At 43.8% G+C, this 14,080-nt stretch overlaps 1 protein-coding gene across 2 annotated transcripts in view; it reads left to right on the top strand.

Moving 5' to 3' along the window:
* The window catches only part of mmp28 (matrix metallopeptidase 28), a 125,959-nt gene that overhangs the window by 1,160 nt on the left and 110,719 nt on the right, over positions 1 to 14,080 (top strand). The gene's annotated exons all lie outside the window — the stretch shown is intronic.

Genomic DNA, 14,080 nt, shown 5'->3' with positions numbered 1-14,080 from the left:
GCAGGTTAATTAAGAACACATTTCTATTTACAATGATAGCCTGGCGGATGGTCAAAATGGCTTATCGAAGGGTAACGGGGAAATGGGCCAAAAAAATTATAAAAAAATTATTAAAACACAATCAAACAAACAGCCAAATAAAATTACAAGTGACACCTAACATTTGCTCGGTTGACGGTATAGCCTAATGCAGCTATGAGAAAATATGTTTTTTATTATTAATTTGCAGGTGTGGACATTTATAAAAAATATCCAGCACTAGAGCTGTTTTTTATTTATATAAGCAGGAACCCTAAAATAATCCTCACAACACAGTACACCAAGAGCTTTCTCCTATTTTAAGTAGGTGAAATATTTTAATAATCTGCCAGTTTCTGGAATGTCTATAATTCAGGACGAGTCATTCTGGGAGTTATAACTTGCTTTGCTGTCATCAGTGTACAGTGGTTCTATTTAATTGGTTTCTGTAGATGTAAAAGAAACCAAATGTGTTTCCATAACATTAGAAATTACAGCCACATGAAAAGTACTCGACGCCCCAGAGTCCAGACGAATGCTTCTTTAGACTATTTCTGTGACTTATTGTCTGTCGTTTACAGCGATATGTCTTTTATTGTGGTAGCCATATGGAAAACACTGGTGTCTGTTGTTTGGGATAAAGGAACATCTCACCTTCTCACATTTCCTTGTGATGAAACACTGCTGTCTGTCATCTGTTCAGATTTAATTTCCATCCCAGCCTTACCACACAGCTGCAATCATTCTGAACCCGAGCCTGTTGCTACCTGACTGAAACAACACAACACACACACACACACACACACACACACACACACACACACACACACACACACACACACACACACACACACACACACACACAGTGTAGGCCACATTACCTATTAAATGTACTTGTAAATAACCCACAGGAATTTGGTGTATTTAAAGGGGAATGCCATTCAATATCACAAGGCTACATTATTAAATGTACTTGTAAATAACCAACAGGAATAGAAATATATTATACACACCACTCAATTTGAGAATGTCAAGTCTGGAGCTGCTTCACTGATTAGTTATACTTTATTAATTCATGTGGGGGAAATGATGCATCTGCATCCTAACCAGAGCAGCATCCTAACCAGAGCAGCATCCTAACCAGAGCAGTGACCCATCCTAACCAGAGCAGCATCCTAACCAGAGCAGCATCCTAACCAGAGCAGTGACCCATCCTAACCAGAGCAGTGACCCATCCTAACCAGAGCAGCATCCTAACCAGAGCAGCATCCTAACCAGAGCAGCATCCTAACCAGAGCAGCATCCTAACCAGAGCAGTGACCCATCCTAACCAGAGCAGCATCCTAACCAGAGCAGCATCCTAACCAGAGCAGCATCCTAACCAGAGCAGCATCCTAACCAGAGCAGTGACCCATCCTAACCAGAGCAGCATCCTAACCAGAGCAGCATCCTAACCAGAGCAGTGACCCATCCTAACCAGAGCAGCATCCTAACCAGAGCAGCATCCTAACCAGAGCAGCATCCTAACCAGAGCAGTGACCCATCCTAACCAGAGCAGCATCCTAACCAGAGCAGTGACCCATCCTAACCAGAGCAGCATCCTAACCAGAGCAGCATCCTAACCAGAGCAGCATCCTAACCAGAGCAGTGACCCATCCTAACCAGAGCAGCATCTTAACCAGAGCAGCATCTTAACCAGAGCAGCATCCTAACCAGAGCAGCATCCTAACCAGAGCAGCATCCTAACCAGAGCAGTGACCCATCCTAACCAGAGCAGCATCTTAACCAGAGCAGCATCCTAACCAGAGCAGTGAACAGCATCCTAACCAGAGCAGCATCCTAACCAGAGCAGTGAACAGCATCCTAACCAGAGCAGCATCCTAACCAGAGCAGTGAACAGCATCCTAACCAGAGCAGTGAACAGCATCCTAACCAGAGCAGTGAACAGCATCCTAACCAGAGCAGCATCCTAACCAGAGCAGTGAACAGCATCCTAACCAGAGCAGCATCCTAACCAGAGCAGTGAACAGCATCCAACCAGAGCAGTGAACAGCATCCTAACCAGAGCAGTGGGGAACATCCTAATCAGAGCAATGGGGAGTATCCTAACTAGAGCAGTGGGGAACATCCTAATCAGAGCAATGGGGAGTATCCTAACTAGAGCAGTGGGGAACATCCTAATCAGAGCAATGGGGAGTATCCTAACTAGAGCAGTGGGGAACATCCTAATCAGAGCAATGGGGAGTATCCTAACCAGAGCAGTGGGGAACATCCTAATCAGAGTAATGGGGAGTATCCTAACCAGAGCAGTGGGGAACATCCTAATCAGAGCAATGGGGAGTATCCTAACCAGAGCAGTGGGGAACATCCTAATCAGAGTAATGGGGAGTATCCTAACCAGAGCAGTGGGCAGCATCCTAACCTGAGCAGTGGGGAGTATCCTAACCAGAGCAGTGGGGAACATCCTAATCAGAGTAATGGGCATCCTAACCAGAGCAGTGGGGATCCTGGGTTTACTGGGTGTTCTCTGTCATATATGTCATCTATGACATCTTTCCAAATTCATTATCTATGGAGCATTTTAGAGCAACGTTAGCCTATACCTGATGGCATCACACGTTTCTAGGATTTAGGAGAGAGTTATTTATGTTCACTAATATTTTGGAACTGTCTTACAACATGTATGAATTATTAAATTAGGCATAGTTCCCCTTTAAGTGTTGCACTTAACTTCATTATGAGCATGGTACACCTTCGTGGATGTGGTAATACTATGTAAATATCATATTGAATGGTATCTTAGGGATAACTGATGGCCACCTGTAACATTTAGGCCATGTCTGTCCTTCAACACAGGCGTTAAACCTGTTGCTCCTCTTGCGTTGAGCGTAGACCAAATGGCAGCAGTACTACAATAAATGATACGCTGAATGAGCTTCCAGTTCCGTCTCCCTGGGGTGCCATTCTGTCTGACATGGGTGGTCCGGAACCCACTCTCCCCCCAGTAACCTGTCGGGACTACTGTCATACCAGAGACACACAGATTAAACAGCTGGGAAAACTATAATCTCCAGTTGGCAATCAAGATATACTTTTTTGTAATCATAAAAATGTGCATGTGTGTTGTTTATAATTTTTCTTTTTTTGTGATAATTAAAAAAAAAGGTATTTTCTTCTTCTTTTACATTGAAGAAAGCAGGAAAGCCGGACCAGCACTCTCAGGTTCATTAATTTTTAATGGCAGCCTGAAATAGAAACATACATGTTTCGGAACTATGGTTCCTTCATCAGTGTTGTGGCTAGCAATGATACTTCAGTCAAAATGGTGGTTATATACACCGGGTAATGACATGACAGGAAATGACATCACGACGCAGGTGTGCCTGAGCTTGTTGGTCTACAATGACCATAGGAATGACCTATCAAAATAGAGTCTAATCATAAATACACAAATTATACGTATATACCAAAAACAAAATGACCAGAAACAAGATATATGCCCATAGTGTCTAGGGCAAATTAAGCCCCTTTCCATATTTACCTAAATAATTCCAAATCTTCATATGAGCAACCTTGGAAAACCATACCTCTTGCTTAAAAACAACAACAACATAATTAGACCAGAAATAATAATAATAATAATGGTATAAGGTGCTTAAAGGAAACAGGTTCAAACGTTCTCTTCATTCATTCCTCTAGGTTTGATGCAATTGAACAGGTGGATATAATAACATTCACGTTGCAAACAACTAGAGCCTTTAAATCGAGAATCGGTGAACACAAATGTTCAGTGAGAAATTCAGATGTCAAGTCTTCGGTAGCTAGACATTTTTCCAAATGCCAACATGCCGCTAACGATCTCAAATACATGGGACTAGAGTTAGTCCACAGGCCCCAGAGAGGGGGAGACAGACACAAGTTACTATTGCAACGTGAATGTTATTATATCCACCTGTTCAATTGCATCGAACCTAGAGTGCTATCTCTCATATGGTAAAAGTACAAAGGATATAAAATACAGGAATACAGTCATTAAGTCCCTCATCTCTCCCCTGCCACCTTTCCTCCCTCCCAGTGAGTTCATCCTTCATTCCATTCCTATCATGGTTGTCTGTTATTCTACTGTACATCTCTCAGAGTATATTACTGTAAATAAAGTTTTGTTCTACTGTACATCTCTGTAGAATATATATTACTGTACATGTTGGTCTGTTCTACTATACATCTCTGTAGAGCAGTGGTCACCAACCCGTCGATCGCGATCGACTGGTCGATCCTTGAGACTTTCCCTGTAGATATGTCCCTGAAAAAAAATATATATATATATATTTCTTTTTAGATCTTTCCCTGAGAGTCCACATTACAGTTCTACTTTTGTTTTGATGTGAAAAGTGATGCTGCACTTAGCACTGACTGCACTTAGCACTGACTGAGAAAGTACACATTACAGTTCTACTTTATAAAATGCTAATTGTAAATATGTTTGTCAATGTTAATAAAATGAGAGTCCACATTACAGTTCTACTTTTGTTTTGATGTGAAAAGTGATGCTGCACTTAGCACTGACTGCACTTAGCACTGACTGAGAAAGTACACATTACAGTTCTACTTTATAAAATGCTAATTGTAAATATGTTTGTCAATGTTAATAAAATGAGAGTCCACATTACAGTTCTACTTTTGTTTTGATGTGAAAAGTGATGCTGCACTTAGCACTGACTGCACTTAGCACTGACTGAGAAAGTACACATTACAGTTCTACTTTATAAAATGCTAATTGTAAATATGTTTGTCAATGTTAATAAAATGAGAGTCCACATTACAGTTCTACTTTTGTTTTGATGTGAAAAGTGATGCTGCGCTTAGCACTGACTGCACTTAGCACTGACTGAGAAAGTACACATTACAGTTCTACTTTATAAAATGCTAATTGTAAATATGTTTGTCAATGTTAATAAAATGAGAAAGTCCACATTACAGTTCTACTTTTGTTTTGATGTGAAAAGTGATACTGCACTTAGCACTGACTGCACTTAGCACTGACTGAGAAAGTATACATTACAGTTCTACTTTATAAAATGCTAATTGTAAATATATTTGTCAATGTTAATAATATGAGAAAGTCCCCATTACAGTTCTACTTTTGTTTTGATGTGAAAAGTGATGCTGCACTTAGCACTGACTGTACTTAGCACTGACTGAGAAAGTCCACATTACAGTTCTACTTTTGTTTTGATGTGAAAAGTGATGCTGCACTTAGCACTGACTGCACTTAGCACTGACTGAGAGTACATATTACAGTTCTACTTTGACGTTTTAATGTTGGACCAAAGCATTGCATGTAATTAGAATACAGGCAAATAAAAGTCATTTAGTTTAAAGTACAATCTTGGCTGTCTTTTTCTCTCAACGCTTCAATAGGTAGATCTTGCCTTCACCAAAAAATTTAAAAAGTAATCTTGGGCTTAAAAAGGTTGGTGACCACTGCTGTAGAGTATATATTACTGTACATGCCACTACCTGACTGACTGAGCCACTTTAAAATGTTATGTTATTTTCCACAAGGTGTCTTTCTGATCCCCTGGGGGGTTTAAGTTAAGGGGAAATTATCATTTGTTTGGGTGAAATAATCGTCAGTGCCATAATCAGTTGTCGGTGGAGGGAAATGCCAAGACAGCTGTTCCGGAGCCCAGAGGCCCAGAATGGGTTCATACAAAATGTTCAATTATGGGACAGTGTTTTCAGAAATCATATGTTGGGTCTATAATGTGAAGTTTTGCCCGGGGCTCTTAGAATCTATGGTGGCCCTGAAGTCTCTCTCCGGTGGAGGTGTATCTGAGCACCAGATAATCTCAAACACTTAAAGGGGACATGCATTATAAATGGCTTTTTTCAGTGTTTAGCATTGTATTATAGTAATAGGGGTTAGTATCAATGGGTCTGTGTCTCTAAATACCATATTGGCGGATTTCTCTCATTCAGTTCAGACAATTTCCTCCTCCAGTTAATTAGGTCATTCTGATTTGACTCGCAAGGTGACGTAACTTGGCGCTGGTGGAGCTGATTGTGATCTGATTGGCTCTGTGGTTGTAGCGCATAGTGTAACCCGACACTTCCTCAAACAGGGTTTGACAGAGAGCGAGCGAGAGAGAGAGAGAGGGAGAAACAGATAGAGAGAGAGAGGCTCATACGCTGTGTTTCTCTGAGCGATCTCTCCTCAGCTGTCTGCCCCTGCTTAGTTTACACACACTCGCGAGTCGCGACAGAGCACACATACACACGCGCGTCGAGTTGTCGTCTCTCTGTTTCTCTCTCTCCCCCTCTCTATCTCTCTCTCTCTCGGGAGCATAACTAACGCCCCGTCTATGGCTGTAGCGCACAGTGAAACCAGACACTTCCTCAAACGGGAGAGGGAGAGAGAGAAAGAGAAGGGGACCTGTCTTATCTCACATGCGCAGCGTTTGTTTACACAGTGCTCCGTCTCTCTCTCTCTCTCTCTCTCTCTCTCTCTCTCTCTCTCTCTCTCTCTCTCTCTCTCTCTCGCAGGCAGTCGGACTCGGGAGCAGCATATCACTGTAATATCTTTGTGCACGCTCCCATGCGCACGCCCGTATTTGGCATTAGTAATGGTTTTGGAGAATGTTAACAAGAGGTTGTGATATGTGTCGATGTCAGCAGTGAGGCGTGACTTTCTATACTTCCTCTCAGCCGCTCTCAGGACCTGTCTTTGTTCTCTCACTGGATCTGTCAGCCATGGACTGGGTGGGGAACGGCGGGCAGGTTTCTCAACGAGGGGACAGAGCTTGTCGAAGGAGGTTGCAAGGGCTGAGAGGAGGGTGGAGGTTGCCATCTCTGTGGAGAGAGCAGAGAAGGTGTCACTCAAAGGTAGAGCGGATAGTATGTCAGAGGAGAGGGTGGAGGGGGATAGGGAGGGCAGGTTGCGTCTGAGTGAGACGGTTTGAGTTAGTGAGAAGTATATGAAGGAATGGTCAGATACATGTAGGGGAGTTACCGTGGTGTTAATGATGCTGGAGTTACGGGAAAATATGAGATCCAAGGAGTTGCCTGCTTTGTGGGTGGGAGGCATGGCAGTGGGAGTCAGGTCAAACGATTGTAGGAGGGAGACAACTATGACTGACTGAGATGAGTCAGGCAGGTTGAAGTCGCCCAATAGAAGGAGCTTAGCCATCTTGGCCATCTTCCGGTAAGGAGCTTAGAAGCATATCCAGCTCATCTGTGAAGTGATCGAGTGGACCTGGAGGGCGATAGAGTGTAACAATGGTGAGATTGAAAGGATTAGAGACAGATACTGCATGATATTCGAGAGAGGAGAGTGACAGTTCTGGGAGTGGTGTTAAATTTGTAGCCCATGAAGGAGATGTCATGAGGCCAGTGCCTCCACCCCGTCTGGAAGGTCGAGGTGTGTGAGTGAAGTTATAGTTTGTAGATAATGCAGGTGTTGATGAGTTATTGGGGGTTATCCAGGTCTCAGTTAGAGCCAGGAGCTGCAGATTTAGACTATGGGCGTAGGCAGTAATGAAGTCAGCTTTCTTGACTGCTGATTGACAATCAGATTGTCAAATTGTCAAATTGTCATTTGAAACAAGTTACCAATGCATTGTCCCGTGGGATTATGCCCCCTGCGGCGAAATTAATTAGTATCCCCCTCAATCTCTCTCTATCTCTCTCTGTCTGTCACTCAAAGTGCTTATGGGCGGAGCCAGGCCAACACAGCCTGAAATCCAAAGTGAGAAAAATTATGCTTTTGAGTACTTGATTAGAAATATAAAACAATGATTCTTTTTTTAATAAAACCTTACAGAGGTGTTCCATAGACTCACAGGAATTGTGTAAAGTTGCCCAAATAGTGCTAGGAATAGCAATGCATGTCCCCTTTAACACAATAGCTGTTCATAATATTCTCATGACAAACAATATTGTGCTACCACAGCTCGTTGGCCACAGTTCTCATTTATTGACAATCACCTGATTAAAACCATCTGTCGTTTGGTTAAAGTCACCTGTTTGGTTACAATCACCTGTTGTTTGGTTAAAGTCACCTGTTGTTTGATTAAAATCACCTGTTTTATTAAAATCATCTGTTTGGTTTAAGTCACCTGTTGTTTGCTTAAAATCACCTGTTGTCCATCTTGGTAAAGATGCATATTAACTCACTTTTTAGTGTTTAGAGTTTAATAGTAACCAACAGGGGGAGACAACGGTAGCATGGAGCTGATAAAATTAATTCTGGGTAAAACATTCATCTTAATTATTGAGGCGCGGGCCTGTAGTGAGTTCTTTAATTTTGACCATCTGTCAAAATCCTTCGTAATCCTGTCACCCAAGCTGGAGTAGTTATACTTTACTTTTTTTTTTTTTTATTTTTTTTTAGCATTTTTACAGCTTTTCTTGGTCACGCAGGACCGACAGAGGAGAGGGCGAACGGGAGGAGAGGTGGGGAGGACATGCGACAAATAATGTCGGGTGCTGGGATCGAACCCGGGTCGGCCGCGTAGGTGCGCGAGGTACTATGGTATGCGCCACGAGGGCGCCCGTAGTTATACTTTACTGTCTGGTTAACAGTTGGGAATATTTCAATCCCAAGGCATTTAAAGTGCTCTACCATGAGTATGTTTGCTGGAAGGATGGTTGCCTTCGCAGTCTTGTTGAGTGGAAGGAAAGCTGATTTTGGCCAATTGATCTTAAATCCAGATAGACTGCCAAAGTCATATATTACTTGGAGAAGACAGGGCAGAGAGATGGCTGGGTTCTGCATAAATAGGAGTACATCATCCGCGTATAAGCTGATATGGTGATGTGTGCCCTTAATTGACACAGGGGATATAACCCGGGATTGTCTTATGTACTGAGCTAGAGGTTCGAGTGAAAGAGCAAAGAGTCCTGGGCTAAGAGGACAACCCTGTCTAGAAGAGCGCGAAACAGCGAATAGTGGTGAGCAAAGCTTCCCTGTCAAGATCATGGCAGAGGGATCTGTGTAGAGGACTTTGATCATGTGAATGAAACCCTCGCCCAATCCCATCCTTCCTAGTACTTTCCATAAATACGACCACTCCAATCTGTCAAAGGCCTTCATCGCGTCTAAGGACATGACAGCCGTAGGGGTTGCAACATCCTTACTGGCATCAATCACGTGCAGTAACCGTCTGATATTATCCGTGACCAGTCGGCCTCTTATAAAGCCGGTCTGATCGGGGTTAACCAGAAATGTCATATGCTTTTTGAAGTCGGATGGCTAGCACCTTAGCATATAGCTTGAGATTGGCTCCGAGGAGACTTAAGGGTCTATAGCTGCCACATTTGGTGGGGTCCTCATCTTTCTTGAGTAGAACAGATATAAGTGCCATATTGACATCCCTGGAAAAATTGCCCCCCTCGACTGAGTGTAAAATCATTGAAAGTAATAAGGGACCAAGTATATCCCAAAACGCAGTATAGAGTTCCGGTGGAATGCCGTCCCAACCAGGAGCCTTGCCCCGCTGCATATCAGCAATTGCTTCCCTGAGCTCATCTAGTGTGATAGGTTCAGCTAACCGTTTAGCGTCCTCCTCTGAGATTTGTGGTAGGTTAATTTGACTAAGATAGTCCTCCAGCTTGGCGTGATCAAAGACCACTTCCGACTCGTACAGGTTGGAATAAAACGAGCGAAATGTATCGTTGATTTTGTTGGGGTTGGTGGTTATCTCACCCTGTTGGTTCTTAATGGCAGGGATATCTGCAAATTGATCGCTGGCCCGTATCTTCATAGCCAGTAGGTGACTGGGTCTAGAGCCATGAAAGTAGTAGTGTTGGGGAGCTCCAGTAGCTCACCACGTACCGCAAGTGCTATTTCAGCGCCGTGGACAACCGCGCTCGCGCGGATCTGGGGCTGAGCGCGTTCGAATCCCGGACGGCAGCCGTGCCTTTCCCAGAGTGTCTTTCCCCCCCATCTGAACCCTTTCACCCTGCTTCTGTCGGTCGAACTTGACCAAGTATGAATGCGAAGAAAAAGCGATAAACGCTAAAAGAACCAGGTGACTGGTCAAAGTAAAAAAAAAAAAAAAAGTAGTAGTGTTGTCTTGTTCTGTGCATTTTAAATTCAGATTGTTGTCTTAAAATGGAGTTAATCTCCTTTTTCACCACTTTAATTTGGAGTTCCAGTCGGCTAGAGTATCTTTGCTGCATAGAAGACATCATTGTTTTATGCAGCTCTTCCAATTCTACTAACTTGGAGAGACGCCCCTTGCGGAGATTGGAAGCGAATAGAGTGGTATTACTCCTAATAAACCCTTTAACCGCATTCCACAAAGTTCTAGGGTCCTGTACCGATCCAGCATTAAACTGCAAGAATTCAATGAGCTTCTCCTTAAATTGTAGGTTAAATTCCTCGTTCTTCAGCAGCGTTGAGTTAAAGCGCCATCTAGGGGCACGAGACGTCATTTTGCTGAGCGAACCCTTAACACTTTCTCCGCCAATAACGTCATACAACGGGTTTCAAGTTCATGCAAATTCTGCCAGATCACGGCGTACGACGTTATTCTGATCATATTTCATATTTTCGCCATGGTATTCATATTTCACTCACGGAGCCTTAGCTGATGCTGTGGAACTCAGCACAACTCTGCAACGCTTCAATACTGCCACCTGGTGGATGATCGGCGAGTTTCCAAACCGGATATGCCCGTTGGAGCTCGGTGCGTCTCCCAAATCCGTCCGGCCACTCGTATATCGTCGCGGGACTCAAGACACACACCGTGGATATGGATCGTTGCCATAACTCAATAATCCACATGATTTGGACGTGTATTAGTATTATACAAACCGGAAATGGATCGCCTCGATCCCCATCACATAACTGGGATCTGTTTGCTCCAGTATCATCGCCCAACGGTAAGAGTAGGCTGCCGTGAGTTTCAGCGTTTTTGTTTATTATTATCGATGCAAACTGCTCTGATCTATATATCACCCATACTACATAAATCATTTAACGACGATCACGGAATTATAAACGACCCCCCCCCCTCCGTTCACCCGCGCATGATCAGTCATAACGTTTAGGACCATGTACAGTTGACATTTTTAATATAGCGTGTATCGGCAACAAATGGCATTTGATAATGTATATATGCATTTATGCCTATATCTCACGTTCTAGGATTTAATGCAGAAAACGATAAAAACATATTTATATTCTAGACGGTATTTTTGTATGAATGTGTGAATGAAAAAGTAAAATGTTCCTACATCCTGAACGATAGATAATCGATGTTGAATGGGCCATAGTAATGTCAATTTAGCAATACAATTTAAAAAGTTATAGCCCTGCAAAGAAGGTAAACATCTCCATAGGCTTAGACTGGTGGCAGTGATCAAACATTGATGGATATAAGCGTGGCAGAGAAAGTGTTAAGGAGGATGTATTTGTGGTCTGACAGTGCAATGGGCTTCAAGTCAACGTCAAAGCTATCGAATAGCCTAGGGGAGGAAAAAACATAATCAATCCTGGAGAAAGTTTTATGTCTCGCGGAGAAAAAAGAGTAGTCTCGCGAGGTTGGGTTTAGTAACCGCCACATATCAATAACCCCCGTGTCTTTAGACCAGCCATGTAGGGCCGCGGCAGCTTGCTTTTGATCGTGGGTTACAGCATCTCCGGATTTATCAATCAATGGATCCCACATGGCATTGAAATCAGCACCCACTATGAATGAGTACTCAGGTAGTTTCAGCATCTCTGTAGTGAGTGCAGTATAAAATTGCGCGTCATACACATTAGGGGCATATTAGCTATAAGAGCAATTTTCCTGTTAGTGTATTCCATCTTCGCTATAGTGATTCGTCCTTCCGCATCAGACCACACGTCTAATAGTTTAATATTCAACTTCCGCTTAGCCACTATGGCTACTCCCCGGGATTGAGTGCTAAAAGAGGAGGAGCTTATATTATGATAATTTTTTTTTGCAAGTTTAGCACGGTCAACCTTCAAAAGATGCGTTTCACTCAGCAAAGCCATATCAACCTCTTGTCTTTTCAACCATGTTAGTACACTTGTGCGTTTATGTTGAATATTAAGTCCCCCTGAATTCCAGATCAAGATGTTTAAATTAGCCATAGTCCAACCAGGTTGCAGTATGACTGAACGTGATTCCCCCGAAGTAGAGCTCCACAACATATACACATCCCCACGCTAAGGTCCTGTTGGGTGAGAGCAGACATACAGTAGAGCGAGCCAAAAGAAATGAAAAACAAAAATCCCTGTATCCCCCCCTCCCCTCCCCCCACCCCCCCATCAAATATCTTGTCCGATGTCGATCAAAACATCATTTGGCACTGTGACCGGGTCACAGCAACCAAAACCACATTACGTAACTTAACCATTCTAACCAGAATTGTATATTGTAACGAATTAGGAATAGGGGAACCCCCCATCTCTCAACAGAGAGAATCAATCTATATCTATATAGAGCTCAGTGCATAGAACATTATGCAGACGATAAAGGCACATGAAACATAGTTCGTCCGAACTGAACTTGATTAAAGTGAGGTACTCAGTCTTAACACATGTCAAAATAATACCACTGTGGAAATAAACCCCGATCATTATCGTGCTGCCATCGTTGAGGTAGTGCAGCGTCGGTGACGGTCTTGTGTTCTGCTGTGATAAGAAAGAGAGTTAAATGCACGCATTGTCCGCAGCGGTGGGATAGCCTCGACCTGCCACCTGCATACAGTTCGTTGCAAAGGGGATCAACCCACTCGGTTGGACGGATCATAGCACATTCAGTCTGTTTGAGTGAAAATTGTGATCTTCATCCCGCTCGGTTAGAGCCGAATAAAGACAACAAACATACGTAACAAACCTCGCGCCGTTCAATGGATAGTTCGAGTGTTAGATGATAAAAAAGGCAAGAGATAAAGAATAAAGAAAAAACTGATAAGAGTACAGGGCGTCTGAATTACATTCAAATAGTCAGTAATCATGTTCGTGATTGAGACAGTACCGTATAGAAAAGTCAAGTATTACCGTCCTGAGGATTGAGAAAGCCACGGTCGAATGTGTTTACCATAGTGCTGGCCTGGATAGCTAGCCGGTGTGCTAACAGCTCACGTGCAGTGGAGTCGTTAGCTTGGTTAGCTCGTATGCTAGCATCGCACGTGTGGAACCAGCTCCACTCCTACAGGGCCGATAGCTGGATAGCTAGCATGTTAGCAGGCCACGCGTGAAGCCAGCCTCGGGTACCCGCTCCGGCCCCTCATTGCCAGTCGCTCGGCGTATGCTCCACCGTGGCCGGTCTGTTCCTCTCAGTCGGAATGACTGTGTTGCTTTTTTTCGAATGAAGTCCTCCGCCTCGGATGGTGATTTGAATAGATGGTTGCACGATACCTCTCCCCGTCCCGTCTTCACCTTTCGCCTTGCTGGGAATAGTAGATATACCTCCACCGCCCTCTCTCGTGCTAGATCCATGGCGCCGGCGAATGCTCTGCGACGTTTAGCTGTGTAATCGCTAAAGTCAGCAGCGAATCTCAAGGTACGGCCGTTCACCACCGGAGGTTTCAGTCTGGCCTCTCTCAATATATGCTGTCTCGTCTGGAATCTCAGGCAGCAGAATATGAATGTGCGAGGGTTTGCACGCTCGCCCTTCAACTGGGTAGCGGGTCTGAAGATCCTATGCGCTCTCTCGATCTCGGGGCGAGCCAGTTTCGGAAACCATTTTGGTATCATCTCCTCGAGGTATTTTATCGGTTCGTCCTCCTCTGTTTCATCAGGCAACCCGTATATTCTAACATTACATCTTCTACCACGGTCCTCCAGGTCCGCCGACTTCATCTCACAATCACGTAGTTTGTCCTCCAAGTATAATATTCCCGCGACGTTGGTCTCAGCTACCTCCACGACCGCGGACATACCTCCCTCCGCCATGGCTAAACGTGCGTCTATGGCGGTCACCGTCTCCTGTAGTGCATCTACCCTGCCGGCTAGCTTAGCCATGATAGCGTCTGTTTCCTCACGGAATATCGACCTGATGAGTTCCTTATCCACGTCGTTCAGGATTCCCATCTTGTTCTG

This window comes from Notolepis coatsorum (assembly GCF_963971535.1).
Source record: "Notolepis coatsorum genome assembly, chromosome: 1".
Classification (NCBI taxonomy): domain Eukaryota; kingdom Metazoa; phylum Chordata; class Actinopteri; order Aulopiformes; family Paralepididae; genus Notolepis; species Notolepis coatsorum.
The sequence above is the reverse complement of the archived record's forward strand: the minus strand, read 5'-3'. Positions and strand labels throughout refer to the sequence as shown.